The sequence below is a fragment of the Protopterus annectens genome, chromosome 5.part0 (genome assembly GCF_019279795.1).
Source record: "Protopterus annectens isolate FY-2018-M chromosome 5.part0, PAN1.0, whole genome shotgun sequence".
Lineage (NCBI taxonomy): Eukaryota > Metazoa > Chordata > Ceratodontiformes > Protopteridae > Protopterus > Protopterus annectens.
This window is the reverse complement of record NC_056735.1, coordinates 336,253,005-336,272,178: the sequence shown is the minus strand read 5'-3', so window position 1 is coordinate 336,272,178 and position 19,174 is coordinate 336,253,005.

The window sequence follows — 19,174 nt, the reverse complement described above, 5'->3', positions numbered from 1 at the left end:
TACGTTGCTTCAGGAGTAATTTATGTGCTAATATATGCTTTATAGCCACAAGCTTAAAATTATCCCATGATGTCTTATCTGGTTCTAACCAATTTGTAGCTATATATAACTTCATCAGCAAAAAAGTATTCATACATATTATAGTTTGTGATCTAGAGAGCTCTCTTGGAGGAACATGTAGAATCATAAATTCCCATGATAATGTTGAACTTTGATAACCCATCTTTTGTAGTTGTGTTCTAAGAGAGTTCCAAAGTTTATATATACACTTGCAGCTCCAGAACATATGAAGAAGATCCATACGTTTGATTTGTGCAATATGGACAAGTTGGAGAATTCCTAGGATTAAATTTATGTAACCTAAGACGAGTATAATAAGCATTATTCCAAATCATCAACTGCATATACATCAACTTTTGAAAAGAGACCGATTTTATTGTTAAATCAATTGCTTTTAATACCTGATTATCTGCTACTGTCATTTTGTTTACCCAATACCCTGACAACAGAATTTTATCCAGGAATTTTAAATCTTTAATTAATTTATTTGTTGTTGTTATAAATTTGACCTCCTGTTGGAGAGCCTGCCACAATTCAGAGCATTTATCCACAATTCCGACTACCGGTTTAAAGTTTTCAAAATGACTCAGAGCAAGTTCTCTGATTTGTCTCATGATAACCATATAACTCTTAGGAAGATTCATTTCCTGTCTAACTTGCGAAGCCGATAAATTAAATTTATTAAAAACATCAATCAGAGTCAAATTAACTATTAATGGGAATTTACTAAGATCAATCAACTGATTATTTAGTTTAAAATTGGGATTCCTATGGAAAGGTTGAAAAACCATCATATATTGCAACAAGTCTACTGATTGGAATAAATGTTGCAAAGATAACACATATGTTTTTAAGTGGTCCATAATCCCATACTTTATCAAACTACTTTTACCCAAAAAGGGTAAAGCTTTATGATTTATATTCTGATCTAGAATATGCTTGTAATTCAAGACCACCCAAGTTGGTATCCACTTTGTACTAGTTACCTCGTAATTAGCAATTCTTAAACACCTGTTGGTGTTCACAATTAAATAGTATACTTCAAAATTCGGTAACTCAAGTCCTCCTCTACTCTTCGGGGTCATTAATTTCTCATACGATATTCTAGTTTTCTTTGGCTCCCAAATAAATTTAGCTAGATTTTTATGAATTTGTTTAAAAACTGTCTTTGAAATTGATACTTGAGCAGACCTAAAGATATACAACATTCATGGTAATATATTAATTTTCACTATTGATACTTTTGCCAATACCGGTAGTCTTAAATTCCTCTATCTGCCACAGTCAGCTACTATTTGTTCCCATACATGTTTAATATTATTACTATAAAAATCCTTATTATCCGTAGAGAAGCTAATACCCAAATATTTGATATTTTCTTTACATGATATCTTCCCCACCAGGGACATTAATGAAAAAGGTTTAGGGGTTCTTAATGGGAAAAATACTAGTTTTCTCCAAATTAATTTTGTAATTAGAGACTTCTGAAAATTCGTTTATAACATTTAATATCTTTTCACTATCAGAAATTGGGGTTGAACAATAAATAATAAGATTATCAGCAAATGCCGACATTAATAATTTATTCCTATAAAGTATTGGTGCATTATGATACAAATTTTGCTTAATATATAAAAATAGAGGTTCTAAATAAAGGTTAAACAATAAGGGGGACAAAGGGCAACCCTGCCGTGTACCATTTTTAATCTGTATTCCTTTAGAATAACTCCTATTAATATATAACGTAGCATACGGATTACTATATAATATTTGTAGTATCTGAATAAATTCCTGTGGCATATTAAAATAAGGTAACACATCAAACAAAACGTTTATATCCACTCTATCAAATGCTTTCTGAGCATCTATTATAAGGGCATAAATATTAGAGTTGTTTTGTTTAGCATACATCATCATATTATGTAGTGTAAGTGTGTTATCACTAATTTGTCTAGTTGCCATAAATCCAGCCTGTTCCTTAGAAATTAAATGTATCATAATCTTTTTTAACCTACATGCTATAATGGTAGTTAGAATTTTCATATCCACATTTATTAATGCTATTGACCTGTAATTATCCGGGCTTTGGGGGTCTGAATTAGCTTTATGTATAAAGATTGTTTTTGACGCATTAAGGTGAGGATCACTAATTTTATTTCTGATTATGTAGTTAAATACATGAGACAATATTTTACCAAAACTATCCGCAAACTCTTTATAAAATTCAACTGTCAAACCATCAGGACCTGGTGACTTATTTACTTTCATATGTTGAATTACATATACTATTTCCTCTGGAGATATAGGTTTAATCAGATCACCTTGCAGACTCTCTTCTAATTTTGGAAAGTTAATTTTTTGCAAGAATCTTTTATTCTGTTTATGTATAGACCTATCAATTTGACCCTCATATACCTTGGTATAGATTTTTTCAAAAATATCAATAATATCCTCAATTTTAGAATACACTGTGTCATTACATTGTATTTCCAAAATATGTACAGTTGTTTTCGATTGATTTATAATCCTTGCCAATGCTTTTGACGGTATTTGAACATTATTGGCATATTTCACTAAACACCTATGCTCCTGAAGTGTTAATCTACTATTATGCAGCAAGAAAAGATCCCTTTGACATTTCAACATTTCCTTCTCTGTTTGAGCATTAAAATTCTGAATCAGTTCTTTATCAAGTAGCTTCACTTTTGTTTCTAATTTTTGAATATCATTGTTTTGCATTTTCTTATAATATGAGGCTTTTTGCAAAAGAAATCCTCTAATTTGAGATTTAGCTGCTGCCCATTCAATATCAGGAGTATGTTCCTGAAGCTTCAACCTATCTGTTAAACCTTTCAGATATTTTACAATTCCATCTATTATATCCTTTTTATTTAACAGATTTGGATTAAGTGACCAATTGTAACCTCTATGCATTCTTGTATCTTTTAAATCTTTAGAAAACCTTAACGAAATTTTTGAGTGATCTGATAGATATCGAGTATGTATAACCACTACTGGTTCCAAATTAATTAATGCTTTGGATATCAAGAAAAAATCTATTCTAGACCACATTTTGTGGCATGGTGAATAGAAGATATACTTAATTGCATTATTAATATTATGTGCATAACGAAAGGTGTCATATAATTGAAAATCTTCCTTGAAATCATTTAATGCTATCCCGGCCTGCTTATTAAATGCTCTTTGTGGACAAGACCTATCCAACTTTGGATTTTGATAAGTATTCCAGTCCCCACCCACAATAAAATAATAACCATCATACTGTGTTAAGATTGGATATAATGATGTTATGAAACTTTGTTGGTCATTACATGGTGCATATATATTCAAAAGTAAAAGAGGTTTATCAAACGCATTATCTGATAAAATAACATAACACCATCGCCCATTTTGATCCACTTTAGAGTCTAAAATCTTGCCTTTGTATTGAGTTTTAATAATTATGGCTAATCCAGCACTGTTTGTCTTACCTTCTGATGCCACTACTGCTCTGATCCAGTTATTTTTCCTAATATCATCCCACTGATCATTTAACAAGTGTGTTTCTTGTAAAAATGCAAACAGTGCTTTGTCCTGTAGCAATATGTGTAGTAACAGCTTCCTCTTCTTCAAGTTCTGGAGCCCTTTAACGTTCCATGAATCTAATCCCCACATTGACAGGTCTAATTACCCAATAATAGTATAAGAGGGAAATTATCCAATGGATATGTACTAACTGCATACTAAACATAATCTGGAAGCATTTCCTACATCCCGTCCCCAGCCAGTGCTTACCCACTTTACCCCTGGACCAGGACTTATATAGGTCTTGTATGTGAAAAAACATGAACAAGGTTAAAAACACAAACATATTTAAAAGCTTCATGTAATAAAACTTAAAACATTTCCTAAACTTACAACCTATATATTCTAACTTAGCTACTACAAAGTCTAAACTAAACATTCCCTAACAAACACTGCTATTGCTCTACAGCTTATGTTCCAACTATTAATTAAGCAAATCTCCATTGTAAGGTATTATTACCATTTAAAGAAAAAATTTAATATATTGACTAGCTACTTATACCTACCCCAAATACCTCTTTTGTTACAATCATTATTTATATACCACTTTTATTGAGAGAGAGAAAGAAAGAAAAAAAACAAGAAACAAGCAAAAAAAAAAAACGTAAATGCATCCCACATTATAATTCTGTACCATACACAGTGCCTGCAACTACCAATTATTAAAGTTTTGCAGTTGCATGCTTTAGTTCCCAACTATACTAACATTAGTTGTCTGATTAACACCACCCAATAGCCACTATTTACCTATTTATATTCATATATACAAACTAATGCTAAACCTTGCACCCACTGCAGATAGTATACAAATACAATTTGGTTCAAAACTATAAGCATAAGGAAAAAGAAAAAGGAAAAACAGATGTTATTATGTGCTTCACGTACACATTCTAATGTTATTTACTTGTTAAAAAAAGCATTAACACATTATTTCAGTTCTTTTCAGCTTCTCAAGCCAGGAAACCATCAGTAATACTCACGATGGGGGACCGCTTTCACAGCCAGACCACAGGAAGTGTTACATCGAAATCCACACTCTCAGCTTCATTCAAGAGATTTCCTGTTTACCACTCGATGAAAATAGTTCGTAGAGGTCATAAAAGTTCGGAAAACGGCCAGCAGACCCTCGGATTATCGCAAACAAACAGTTTTATTGCTTTTACAGAGGCCTAAACGACTTAAGCAGGGAACAAAGGATTAGCTAAGCCTCGAAGTATAGTACATACTGGATCTGACTTCAGGAGCATGCCAGTCTCAACGGAAGTTTCTTTCAGCCCTCTGATGCAGGTAAAACTTTAAAAACCTTCAGAAACACTCTCTTTGCCTCATTTTTAGTAGAAACAGAGTATTTAATCCCATCCACCATAAATGTAAGCACATTAGGGTATTTCATCTGGAATTTAATTTGCTTGTCAAATAGAAATTTACAGTATGCAGATAAAGACTGCCTAGCTTGCCTTCCTTGTAGTGGTAAATCCTGAGCCAGAGATATTTTATTATTTTTCCACATAACAAAGCCACCATTCTTTTTTTGCAGTAAAAAGTATTTTACTAACATCTTGAAAGTTCAATATCTTAGCATATACAGGTCTAGGCATATTAGAAGCTTGTACCTCTCTCAGTGCTCTGTGTGCCCTTTCGATAACAATTTGTTTCACTCCATCAGCATCATTTAACAAAATTTCAAGTATTTGTGTTATAGTTGGTATTAGCTCTGCATACTGAATGTTTTCAGGGATCCCTCTAATAATAATATTATTTCTCCTAGACCTCGCTTCTAAATCAGTAAGTTTGCTTTGCAGGGCTTGTAAATCCACATCATATACTTTTGTTTTCTTCTCCAGCAAGTCTATTTTGTCCTCAGTTTCTGAAATTCTAACCTCTGTTTTGTCCATTCTCTGAAGCAGCTGATTACATGAAACCTCCAAAAGTTTGTATTTGAGTAGTCAAGTCCTTTAAAGCTTCTTGTATAGGTAACAAAGCATGTTTGATATCGTCCATGTTCAGTGGCTGATCAGTTTTAGATCTAGTCTCTGGCTTCTGTTGTTCCTGCTGTCTAGTAATACTTTGTTTTTTCGCACTCCCATCCTTTACTGGTGACTGTAATTCCGACAGCTTTGTTTTGGTAGTAGTTGTTTCCATGCTTTTTCCTTCTTGTGACATTTTCCTTCCCCCAAGCTGACATGTAAAATGAAGAATGCACACAGTCCTTTGTTTATGTCTCTCTTCAGAGCTAGCTAATCACTTGGAATCCTGATGGATAAATACTTTTTTCCCCACTTTTTTTTTTCCTGATTATAGATTAATTAAGTGTAGCTGCATCTTTTTTGTCTTTAATTTGATGTTCAAACCTCTTGGTATCGACTCAGGCTACAGATTTTTCTCAGGTTTATTGAAGAGCTGCAGGTCAGCAGTGTTTACAGAATGGCAGCCATCTTTGAATGATATATATATCTGTATCTATATACTGTATATATGGATTCACGTCTAAATCCTGAAAGTCCAAAATCCTGAGACCAAAATCCTGAAAGTTCTAAATACTGAAAACTCAAGTTATTGTCAAGTTATTGAATATCACAGTGATTCTCTTTACTACACAGACAAATAGCACATAAATTTGCAAACAACTTTCTGTGCTTAGAGCATAACATGGCTATGGACAACACTCATATGTTGAAGAATATGCATCAGTACTCATAAGAGGTATCCACATAAAGCATTACAATGGAAGTTTTGCCATCTACAATAAACAGCTTCCAAAGAAAGTCTAACAAATATAAGCAGAATATCATATTATACAGATTATATCTTGCATACATCTATACATGGAAGAAGTACTACAACACAGACCTAAAACATGATACAGCCCCAATGGATGTGATACAATAGGTAAGTGAACATACTTCGGTGAAAGAAGATTACACTATCTCCCTGTGTAGAGGTAATAATCCCATACACGTATCTGTTTCAGAATGCTACAGACATATATCAGATACTGTCCAGCATATTTAGCTTTCCAATGGTGTACATCGCTAATGGGCATCAGTAACAAGCAGTGCTTCAAAATCTTATTCTTAGCAAAATGTGTATCCAGGCAGGGACTGATAGCGCACAGTGACAGTGTTCAAAGGTTTGCAAGTCATGCAGCTAGCCACATTGATGTAGAGGGTGAAAGCCTGACTATGACCCAGACCTGGGTTCATTTATACAGTCCAGGCACAAATAGGGAAGGAATTATGAGGCCATACCTGTTAACCTCTGTTTGATCAGATGAACAATGACAAAATGCTGGAGTGAGAGAGGTCTAAAGAGAGGTCATGCCCAATAGCTCACAATCACCTCATGAATAATACCAGCATATAGGGGTACGGCCTTCTAGCACTGTTCCATACCATCCTATGGCACCCAGCTGGTAACCACATCACAGAGGGGTTAATCACCCAAGTTACACTGAATAACTTCCTAACAGGAAGAAGAGAGCTTAGAAGAGACACCCCCACCCACAAAAGCCACCCCATGTAATTAATATGTATTTGCATAAAAAAATCAAAAAAGGTCATGCATGAAAACATGCATATGACGCTGTACTTTCCCCTAAAACAAGTGCAGTTACAGTAACCTGGTCTTCGTAGGTGTGTCTAAAATATCACAGAGAGAATATTGTCGGGTATGACCATGTTTGGATACCTTGACTACATACGATGACACAATGAACAGGCAAAAAATGTTCTGAAGGAAACCTTAGCATTCGTTATGGCCAGAGTCAACTAAACCACTGTATGTGACATATGTCAGCAATAAAAAATGTAACAATGAAAACCAGACATCTGTCAGGCCACACATTCCTGTGAAAATCAGTGCTAACATTAAACTGTGACTGATGGGCACATCTACAGTCTAACAAACATTAAGTAAGAACATGTTGACATGTGATGTCTGCATTTGAGAATAAAGGCATATTAGCATACATTGCAGGTGTCATTAAAAACACATTCTCAGATGAAATGGCCTAAAATGATTATATAAGACAAGTTTAATAAATATATTTGCTGTTAGCAGATGGCTCATGCACACAACACATTCCTTATGTCCTATTATCTATGCATGTTTACAATACTGAACCATGTCAGGGCCACTGTATGCATCACAGAATTTGAGCAGCTTACTCAAGGCCATGCCATGGAGTGCATAACATAGTTTACCACTGGAAATCCTGACATTATCTGAACACTTGTATACCAGCCATCATTATGCATAAACAGCCATGAGCAAAGCCAGCACACTTACATATCATGACATCTGAAGTGAAGCATGCCATGATACTGTGTCATGCAACACTCACATGAGTCTACCTTACAAAAGAACACTGTAAAAATGACGACATAATACTACTACTATGAGCTGTACTGTCTAATACTTGTGATCTATGCCGCAGTATATTGTCCAGCAGACTACCAGAGAGAATATCACTATTTCCATGTTTCCTGTCTTGTACGTGTGCCCTGCATATTTATGTTGATGTGTGAGTGTTAACTGCAACCCAGGTGTCCATGCATTTAATGAGTCATATGAACAGCTAACAATCAACATATTGGTATAATGAGATGACAATACAGTGAGAAATATAAAAACCATATCCAAAAGAGCTGAGCAAGGCAACATGGTATTGGCTGACCCATCCTCAATTTTTGGAATGTAACAGAACACACTACTAATAATGCACACTCAAAACCACAGTGACAGCCTGTGAGACGTGAAAATATAATATATGTTATGCAGACAATCTTACCTGTTTACAAATGTATTAGTGCCCTACATACATTTATTAGCGGTCAGTACACCTGCAAAATGCAAACAGCATGATGCTGCTTGCTGATTATGTAAAAAAACAGTTTGAAATGTCAAGCAGGAATGCCTGTGTGTGCAAGTATTCCTAAATATGAGATATAACTGTATTTTAAACAAACCATCAAAAGTGCTGTAAGCAGGGGGCGTGGCCAAGGATGAACACAGGATAGCAGCAGATTTCTTCAGCTCCACCAATTTCATTACACTGACAGGAATTAATTACTTAAAAAATAAATTTTTGAAGTAATTTTCTTTCTAAATACATTTGTTTTATATAGTTCTTGAACTATATCTAAAAAAGAAAGGAAATCTTAACAATATTCCTGTCAGAAATCACTGTGGAAATTTTCCTGTCAGTTTATCAGTCTGAAATGAGTTTCAGTAAGACAAATTCTCAAGACTCCAGCATCAAGAAAGAACTTCAGTCTCTGATAATTATAATCCAGCAACTTACTGATAAAATGGATAAAATGGATACTAAAATAGACACCTTCATAGAAAAAACTACAAAACAAATAGACTTGTTACATATAGACCTGCAACAACAGAAGATCCAGATGACAGGCATAGAAGAAGCTGTGAATGACATGGAAAATAGAATCCAAGAAGAGGAAATCAACATTGAGTTTCTGCTGAAACAAAATACACATTTACAAACAAAGCTGGATGACCTGGAAAATAGATCTAGGTGCAATAACATTAGGATTTTTGGACTGCCAGAAAATATTGAAGGTAACAATATTACTTATTTTTTAACAACTTGGCTCCCTAAAACTTTAGACTTACCAGAAGCATTCTCTTTTGGTATCGAAAGAGCACATAGATCTATAGCTAATACTAACTCTAACAAAAAATATCCTAGATCAGTTATAGTTAGATTTCTATCATCTTTTGATAAAGAGATGGTTCTTAAATCTGCTTGGGCTAAAGCTCCTGTTAAGATTAATGAGACAACTGTGCGTTTTGACAATGACTATTCTTCCATGGCAATAGCTAAAAGAAAAGTTTTTCTGCCACTAATAAGGGAGCTTAAAAAAGCACAGTTTAAAACATACCTTCTGTTTCCTGCCAAGCTTAAAATCTTCCTTCCTGATGGTCCTAAGGTTTTCGATGATTTAGACTCTGCTTTACTGTTTGTCAAAGAAAAAGGATTTTGGATAAAATAGAAGAAATGGAATGGGCTAGTTCTTCATTAAAGAGATTGGCAACTGAAGCTTGTGGGAAGAATTCACAGAAGAAGAAGAGACTAAAAAACAAATGATTTGTTATATGTTTTTTTCTCTCATCATTTTAGTTCATTATTAATCTTTTTGAATATAGTTCCTGCATTTCCAGAAAGCCACAAATATTTTGGAAAAGATTTAATCAAAGTTATTCTCTATGTGCAAAGAAATGTTTTGTTTCATAACCAGTCAAAATACCTGAAGATTTAATGGCAAGCTGTGATTCAATTTGTTTCTCTTTCTGAAAAGAAGTAAGGTTAGTAATTTGATACATTTTTTATCTTTACCTTTTTTTCCTTCTCCTTTTATTATTTTCTTTGTTTAAACAATGACATTCTATTTAGATTATGTAGTGGGTAAAGGGTGGGGGAGAGAACAGTAATGAAAATATCATTAATAGAATAATAACATATTTATTCCTTGTAAAAGTTTTATAAGTTCTTCAAATGCTATTTCTAATTATACTTTCTTGATTATACTGCTTATGCCTGTTTGTAAATAATCTGTTATGCTTTAACTAATAATAATCAGAACTAAATAAGAGTAAATAATATGTTTTATTTTTAACTCTATTAATATAAACAGTAAGTAACATTCCATTGTATATACTTCTTACAGCTTTCTCTTACATTTTTTTATTTCTGCCTCACTCCCTTTTATTTTCTACTCTCTTTTTCTTTTCTTTATTAATATATAGAAATGCTTTTGATTGTGTGGGCACAGTGAATAATAGGATTTGTATGAAAATTGAGTTGGGAGAAGAATGTTGAGTTTTATTGCTTGTTGGTAATTTTGGGTTTAATTTCACTTACGTAGAGGCTGTAATGATCTGTGGAATACATTGTGAAGGTTTTGTCATGTTTAGATGCATTTACACTGCTAAATTAATGTTTGTCACTAGTTTTTAATAGGTTTCCCGCCAAAATGTTAAGAGAGACAATCTGAGATGTGGGCTGTCTCATGCACAGTGTTCATGAGTTACTTCAGAAGCTTCAGCTCACAAAATTTTCACAGAGAAACTGAAAGCAGTTAGTATAACCTTTGACATAGTTATCACACTGACACACCACAGATTCAGGAAAATACTCTATTCATAAAATATGTCAGTTATAATGTTTTGTTTCATAACCAGTCAAAATATCTGAAGATTTAATGGCAAGCTGTGATTCAATTTGTTTCTCTTTCTGAAAAGAAGTAAGAGGCTGTAATGGTCTGTGGAATACATTGTGAAGGTTTTGTCATGTTTACATGCATTTACACTACTAAATGAACGTTTGTCACTAGTTTTTAATAAGTTTCCCACCAAAATGTTAAGAGAGACAATCTGAGATGTGGGCTGTCTCATGCACAGTGTCCATGAACTACTTCAAAAGCTTCAACTCACAGAATTCTCACAGAGAAACTGAAAGCAGTTAGTATAACCTTTGACATAGTTATCACACTGACACACCACAGATTCAGGAAAAAAACTCTATTCATAAAATATGCCAGTTATAATGAGTCTAAATGATGTAGTTTCCTGTAGTAAGTAAATGTCTTATTTTAGAAGGCATAGAAAATGAAACATTTATTTAAATGTTTTTGAAAATCTACTTAACAGCAGCATAATAATCTGTGTTAAAAATTTGTGTTCCAAACATATACTTTACTATAACTCATTTAATTCATCTGATTGACAAGCATAAATAATCTTATAACTCTATTCTGGAAGAAATGTCATGTGATACATTTTAAAGCAGTAGGTTAGCATGATTGTAAAATCTGGTTACTAAAATGTGTTTGCTGTGCATTATTTTGTATAAAGCAGACAGATTTATTCTAGGGACAGCAAGTAGGATAGTGCTCAACAAAGACACAACTCAGTGAGATCATATATATATATATATATATATATATATATATATATGTGTGTGTGTGTGTGTGTGTGTGTGTGTGTGTGTGTGTGTGTGTGTGTGTGTATGTGTATGTGTGTGTGTGAGTGTGATGGCTTTTTTTTATATAATAATGCAAGTGTTTCTGAGAATCTGCATAACTATCCAATATGATTTATAATAATTTCTATGAATACAATATTTTACTCTATTGACAAAATGAATGTTTGCCACAAGTTTTAATAAGTTTCCCGCCAAAATGTTAAGGGAGACAATCTGGGATGTGGGTTGTCTCATGCACAGTGTCCATGAACTACTTCAAAAGCTTCAACTCACAGAATTCTCACAGAGAAACTGAAAGCAGTTAGTATAACCTCTGACCTAGTTATCATACTGACACACCACAGATTCAGGAAAAATACTCTATTCATAAAATGTCAGTTATAATGAGTTTAAATGATGTAGTTTCTTGTAGTAAGTAAATGTCTTATTTTAGAAGGCATAGAAAATGAAACATTTATTTAAATGTTTTGAAAATCTACTTAACAGCAGCATAATAATCTGTGTTAAAACTTCTGTTCCAAACATATACTTTATTATAATTCATTTAATTCATCTGATTGACAAGCATAAACAATTTTATAATTCTATTCTGGAAGAAATGGCATGTGATATATTTTAAAGCAGTAGGTTAGCATGATTGTAAAATCTGGTTACTAAAATGTGTTTGCTGTGCATTATTTTCTATAAAGCAGACATATTTATTCTAGGGACAGCAAGTAGGATAGTGCTCAACAAGGACATAACTCAGTGAGATCATATATATATATATATATATATATATATATATATATATATATATATATATATATATATATATATGTGTGTGTGTGTCTGTGTGTGTGTGTATGTGTATGTGTGTGTGTATGTATGTGTGTGTGTGTCTGTGTGTATGTGTGTGATGGCTTTTTTTAATAATGCAAGTGTTTCTGAGAATTTGCATAACTATGCAATATGATTTATAATAATTTTATGAATACAATATTTTACTCTATTGACAATAATGAGTTTAAGTAAATGCTCATATACAAACAATTCAAGATTTTTTTTTTTGGAAGCTGTTAATAGTATTCACATGACAGAAAATAGATGCATCTTAATATATGTAATGTCTGAATCATATTAGCCAAAGTTTTTGATTTAAATGAATGTTAGAACCTCATTTTCTCTCCTCTTGATTTCTAACATCAAGATTATTTGAATGCTATTTGAATACAAGTGTTATATATTACATAGATCTATATAGTAGTATGAACAGTTTAAAAAAAAAAAAAAAGTTTATTTTAGTTTATATGATGCTGTTTTACCAAATGTGTAGTTTTGTCTTGATAGATAATTGAATTGAAAACTGTTAACCTCAGTTAAATATAACTAGTATTAAATTGATAAGGTGGTAGCTGAGGTACTGCTGCTTAGGGTAGGGGTTAACTTGAGTAGTAAATACTACTCTAAGTTGGAGTTTTCAACTCCAGGCTGGATGCAAGGTTTAATCCTTACATTATTTTCACTTGTTCATTGTTATATGTATATAGTTTTGACATCCACAATATATTTTGTATACTCATTGTCACTACAAACAAAATTGAATCCTATACAAAATCCCATAAGAGATTTAATAAATACAGCTATATTTAAAGGTACACCTAAAGAGGAGATGTAACATTATTTATCTTGCTATTTGTTATTTCGATCATAAGATTCTTGAGTTTTAAAAATGCCAAATGACATCTTTAAAAGGAATTTCTTTAAACATTAATGGATTGAATAATCCGTGTAAAAGGGCAAGCCTAATAAGATACATTAATTTACACAAGGCCAATCTAGTCTTCCTGCAAGAAACCCATCTCTTGAAAAAAGATATTGATAAACTAGCCACTAATAAGTATACAGTATTGGTTAGTTCAGAGCACACTCAGAAAAAAAGAGGAGTGGCTATTTTATGGAATAAAAGTATGCCCATTCCTAAAACCATTAAGTCTTTTCAGGATGACAAAGGAATGTTTTGTATGGTTACAATACAAACTAATGGGAAGACTTACACTTTAATTAATGTATATTGGATACCTGGAATTGGTATTAATACAGTGAAACATCATATTGATAAGATCATATCATTCTCTATAGGGATATTATTTTAGCTGGTGATTTTAATTGTATACTACATGAAAGTGATACTACCACTATAAGGAAAATAAGAATTACATCTAATGCAAAACATTTAAATGATTTTGCTAATTCTTATCATTTGAATGATATTAATAATCAGATAGATTCAAAATCATTACCATACACCTTTTTTCTAACAGATACAAAACTTATTCAAAAATAGATAGGGTCTTTATTTCTAACCAGATGGTAACAGATTTAATTAATTCCAAAATCATTTCATGTCCTATATCTGATCATAACTCAATTGTTTTGAATTCATTATAAAAATACTCATAATGTTCAGATCAAAAGGATACCAGCATACTTAACTCAGCTAAAAGACTATAAAGAATATATACTTTCAGAAGTACAACATTTTCTAGACATAAATAATACTCCTGAAGTCTCCATTGTCTATGTTTGGGATGCCTTAAAATCATATCTATATGGACAAAGTATCAGATGGTATAATAATAAAAGGAAATCTTGGGATAAGGAATTGTTAGATATTCAAAGTAAATTAGACTCTTATAAACATAATAATAAAGAAAATATTATGGACAAGAAAGTTATTAAAGAAATAAACAAACTAAATGAGAAATACAAAGAAATTTTAACTCATAAAGTTAAAATAACTTTAGAGAAATACAAGTTTTTGTCTTATTCAATAAGCCCCAAATACTTACATAGACTTAAAAATAAAACAAAAAGATTGAATAAACAAAACCATATCAAAGAAATCTTTTCTCTAAGGAAAAAGAAGAATGTTTCTAGTATACCAGAAATACTGGATGAATTTAGAAATCACTTTCACAAGATTAACCATAACAACATTAACATGGAACCTAAAGATAAAATAAAGGAGTTTATAACCACAAACATGAATAAAAGCTTAATAAACAACAGATTAAACTATTGGACAAGAGTATTTCATATACAGAAGTTATTACACAAATAAATAAGCTTAAATCAAACAAAGCACTGGGTAATGATGGTATTATACCAGAGATATATAAAATCCTTTCTAAAACTACATATTCATTAATACGTAAGGTTTTTATTTTGGCCCAAACTGAGTTAATAACCCCCCCATCTTGGCAATATACATTTATTTCACCAATTTTAAAACCTAATAAAGATCCAACTAGATGTTCTTCATATCGACCCATCTCATTACTTAATGTTGATTATAAAATGTTTATGAGTATTTTTGCTGATAGATTGAAGACAATCATCCCCGGCATTATAGATATAGATCATATGGGCTTCATTGTAAATAGAAATACTTTTGATAATATAAGAAGAACTTTAACATTAATTGATTTTGCAAATAGGAAAAAGAAAGATTTAACACTTATTAGTCTTGATATAGGTTCAGCATTTGATTCAGTAAGTTGGGACTATCTGTTTACCTTACTGAAATGCACAAACTTCTCTGATGTATTTGTAAATTTAATTGAGCATTTATACAAAGGAACGCTGGCTTATATTAAGGTAGGAACATATGTTTCACAAAAATACCCATTCTTAAAGGTACAAAGCAAGGATGTCCACTTTCTCCACTATTATTCACTTTAGTAATGGAGCCTTGGGCTAATTTGATTAGAAACAGTACTGACATAGAGGGTTTTGAAATAGACGAAAATACAACATCAAAAAACTTTTTGCAGATGATGTTCTAATTACATCAGCAGGATCTAATTCTTCTATGCAGTCTTTATTTGATAAAATCATGAATTTTAAAAGTATTTCTGGTTTAATATTCAATGAAGACAAAACTAAAATACTACCTATATATACACGAAAAAATATTCTCATTAGTGATTTTACTAAATATGTACCCAATTCAGGTCAGATAACTTATTTAGGTATAATACTATCTAAAGATATTAAATCTATTATATATAATAACTATAATACCTGTTTTCTTAATATACAAACTCTTTTTAATACCTGGAATAATATGTTTTTTACTATGGAGGAGAGACTTACAATTATAAAAATGATAATATTCCCCAAGATTTTATACTTAATACAATCAATAATACTTTCACCTACAAAAATAATTATCAAGAAACTGAATACACTCATGTTAAATTTCTTATGGGCACCTAATAGACCTAGGATTGCATTAAATAAACATACTAATAGCTGGTCTCAAAGGGGTATTTCTTTTCCAGACTTTAATTTATATATTATCTCTTCTATTATAAAAGTTATTACTTTATTAATAGATCAGTCATATATCGCAAAATGGAAAGATTATTGGGAGCTAATTAGTATGCACTTCATGAAAATCTCCTTAACACATAAAAATATGATTGTAAATAACTCCATGTTGTGGTTACTAAAGGAATTTTGTACTTCACCTATTACACCTAAACATATGGTTTGTTACCCATTAAATATTATTATTAGTTATCGTAACTTTATATTCATGCACCCTAAGTATAGGGAATGGAATTTTATTGTATTCCCTATAATGTATACTCAGGGTATGCTTATGTCATCTACTTCTGAAGGAGCTCATTTAGCTATAGATAATGATCTAAAGTACTGGTATCAGCTGATATCTGATAATAAAGTTAAAATCTAGATTTCTTAAAACAAGAATTTGATCTAAGAGAAACTTGCTGGTTAGAGGTTCAGATCTTTAGACAACATCTCATTGATAGAATAGATCTAATGTCTATAACAGTTAAAGAATCTATTCCAAAACTGATTGATTACTTGATATTAAATTTACAGCATAAGGTTTCTGATAAAGGTAAACTTTCATATATACATAAAATTATCAGACAAGAAACTTTTTACAGTGTAGATTCATACTGGAATTATTTCACCTCTATTAATAGGGACCCACCAACTCAACAAGATAAACAATATATATTGGAATCTGCTTATAGAACTACATCTTCCATTGTCTGGAGAATTTATACATGGAAATTTTTACATAGATCTTTTTATACATCTTTGATGATGAATAAAATAAATAATAAAGATAATCTATGTAAGAGATGTAATGTAGAAATTAATGCTGACTGGGCTCATATGTTTTATGACTGTATGAAGTTGAAAGAATACTGGAAGTCAATTAATGAATTTTTGCAGGCTCTTTTTACAGATAATTTCATTATTTCTAAGTCTCTTATATTATTCAACACACCTGTACCTCAATGTGTTAAAAAGATTAAGCTTCCCTTGTTATGGTCTATCCTAGCAGTGGCCAGGAAAATAATAACTAGAAATTGGATTTCAGATACACCTCCTTCGTTCAATGAATTTAAAAATGTTATGAATATAATGTGCCATATGGAAATAAGCACAATTAGAATGAGAACAACTAGAAAAACATCATATTATATTGTATGGGATAATTTACAAAATTTTTTAAAAAAATTCTAATTTCAATAGCACGGTATTTTAGTTTAATTAATTGATCTGATTGTAGTGGATGTCTTTGTAAATACTTTAGTTGTTTTGTTGAATATTATAATAATACCTATTTTTAATTACTTGTATAAAATTGTTATGATATTTCTCTTATACGTTAAAACAATAAACCTGTTTTGAAAAAAAAAAAAAAAAGTGCTGTAAGCAGACATGATACCAATATTAAACGGAAGGGAATGCCAGACAGTCCACCAACAACAGCACAAACACTGACAGAGCAGACACCCATTCAGTATGTGAATAGGCAAGCTATGCACAACAGATTAGTTATTGAAAATCACATCCTCACATACAAGTGTACCACCATATACATTACAAAAAGTAGACAAAGCACTATGAGCTTGTATATGAAACATCACTATCAAAAGCACTGTGACAGTTACACATAAATGGCTGTCAGCTTGATTGTGGCCTAAAATTGAAAACATTATCTTCAGCAAACATGGCTTACTGTTAACTGATATGTACACATAATTTTAGGTAATTCATACTTTTAATCACAGGTATTGTGTGACTATTGCACTAAAATTAAAGATGCATTCTGGGTATTCTTGCATTACAGGTAGTATACATGGTAATGACAAAAATATGAGCTTGTAACAATGATCACATATCTTTTATTTACAAAATCAGACAAAAGAATCATCATATGTCTCTCCCCGTGCTGCACCTCCAGCCTGTGCAGCCACTCAATGCACAGGGCCTGATCCTGAGTACGCTACTCATCACCTGCAGACATGTAAAAGCATGTATGAATGATGTAGGTATAAAATAACATTTATATACATTGCTCAGCTCCTGTTCTCTAACTTTTAAATTAAAGACTATTACAGAATCTCCATGCGCAGTTTTAAATATTCCATACACAGTCCTTTACATATTGGAGCTGAACTGAACATGGATTGCGGGACTTGGATGCAAACATTCAAATATTAGCAATGTTTACACCCTAATCCTGACAACTATTTGCCTAGCTAATCTATCTTGCTTGAGACTGTATGGAGGATATGTAGTTAAAGGAATCTGAAGGATGAGTGGGCAGAGATGGGATACTAACACAGATCATGGCCTATGTTTTACAAGAATTGCAACGTGTTGCGCCTTTATGAAAATAATATTGCAAGCATGAATGGAAGTCATCACAGTAGTCTCAACACAGAATCACAACTGTAAACTCATACCTCAGGGAACGGAACACTGTCATGTAACACATAGTTGCTGTTAACAGAGAGCTACAAATTGCTGTACCTGACATGCACATTAATGTATCTTCGATGAGAGGACATAAAATATATGCATATATTTACTGTCAAAGTACAAATTATAACTCAAAATTATCCCTGATATTAAGGTATGTCCCTGTTCTACAGTCCATATATGACCATTTCACTCCCTCCAAATATGAAGATTCAAATTAATAAACAATGACATACCCATACATGAAATTCAAGATGAAATGTTAGCATATTCCACATTCTTTTTGCAAAATATACCAGTACATTCAAAGCTTTACAAACAAAACTGTTGTAAAAGAGATGCTGTTGGCAGAACATTATGGATTACAGAAATATTTGTAGAAATACAATGAATAAATGACTTAGTTGTAAGCATGTTCAAAATAACCATTAATATCAATAAGCAGGTATGTATAGCAGCATTTTGAAAGCTTTTACGCAGACACAATGATCAGAATATAATGATAGCTATCCCCTAAGTGGATTTAAACCCACACTTAGCTAAGATATATGCATATTCACCTGTTGCTGTAAAGGATGAGCTAACACCCATCACATTTTTCTGCTTAACAAACTACTATTGAGTGTGTATATTCATATTCCTGCAGATAACAAATGAACACTGTAACATTTATTTATTTATTGATATTTGTTGACCAGGAAAGTCCACTGGGCCAGGAGCACATTTTCA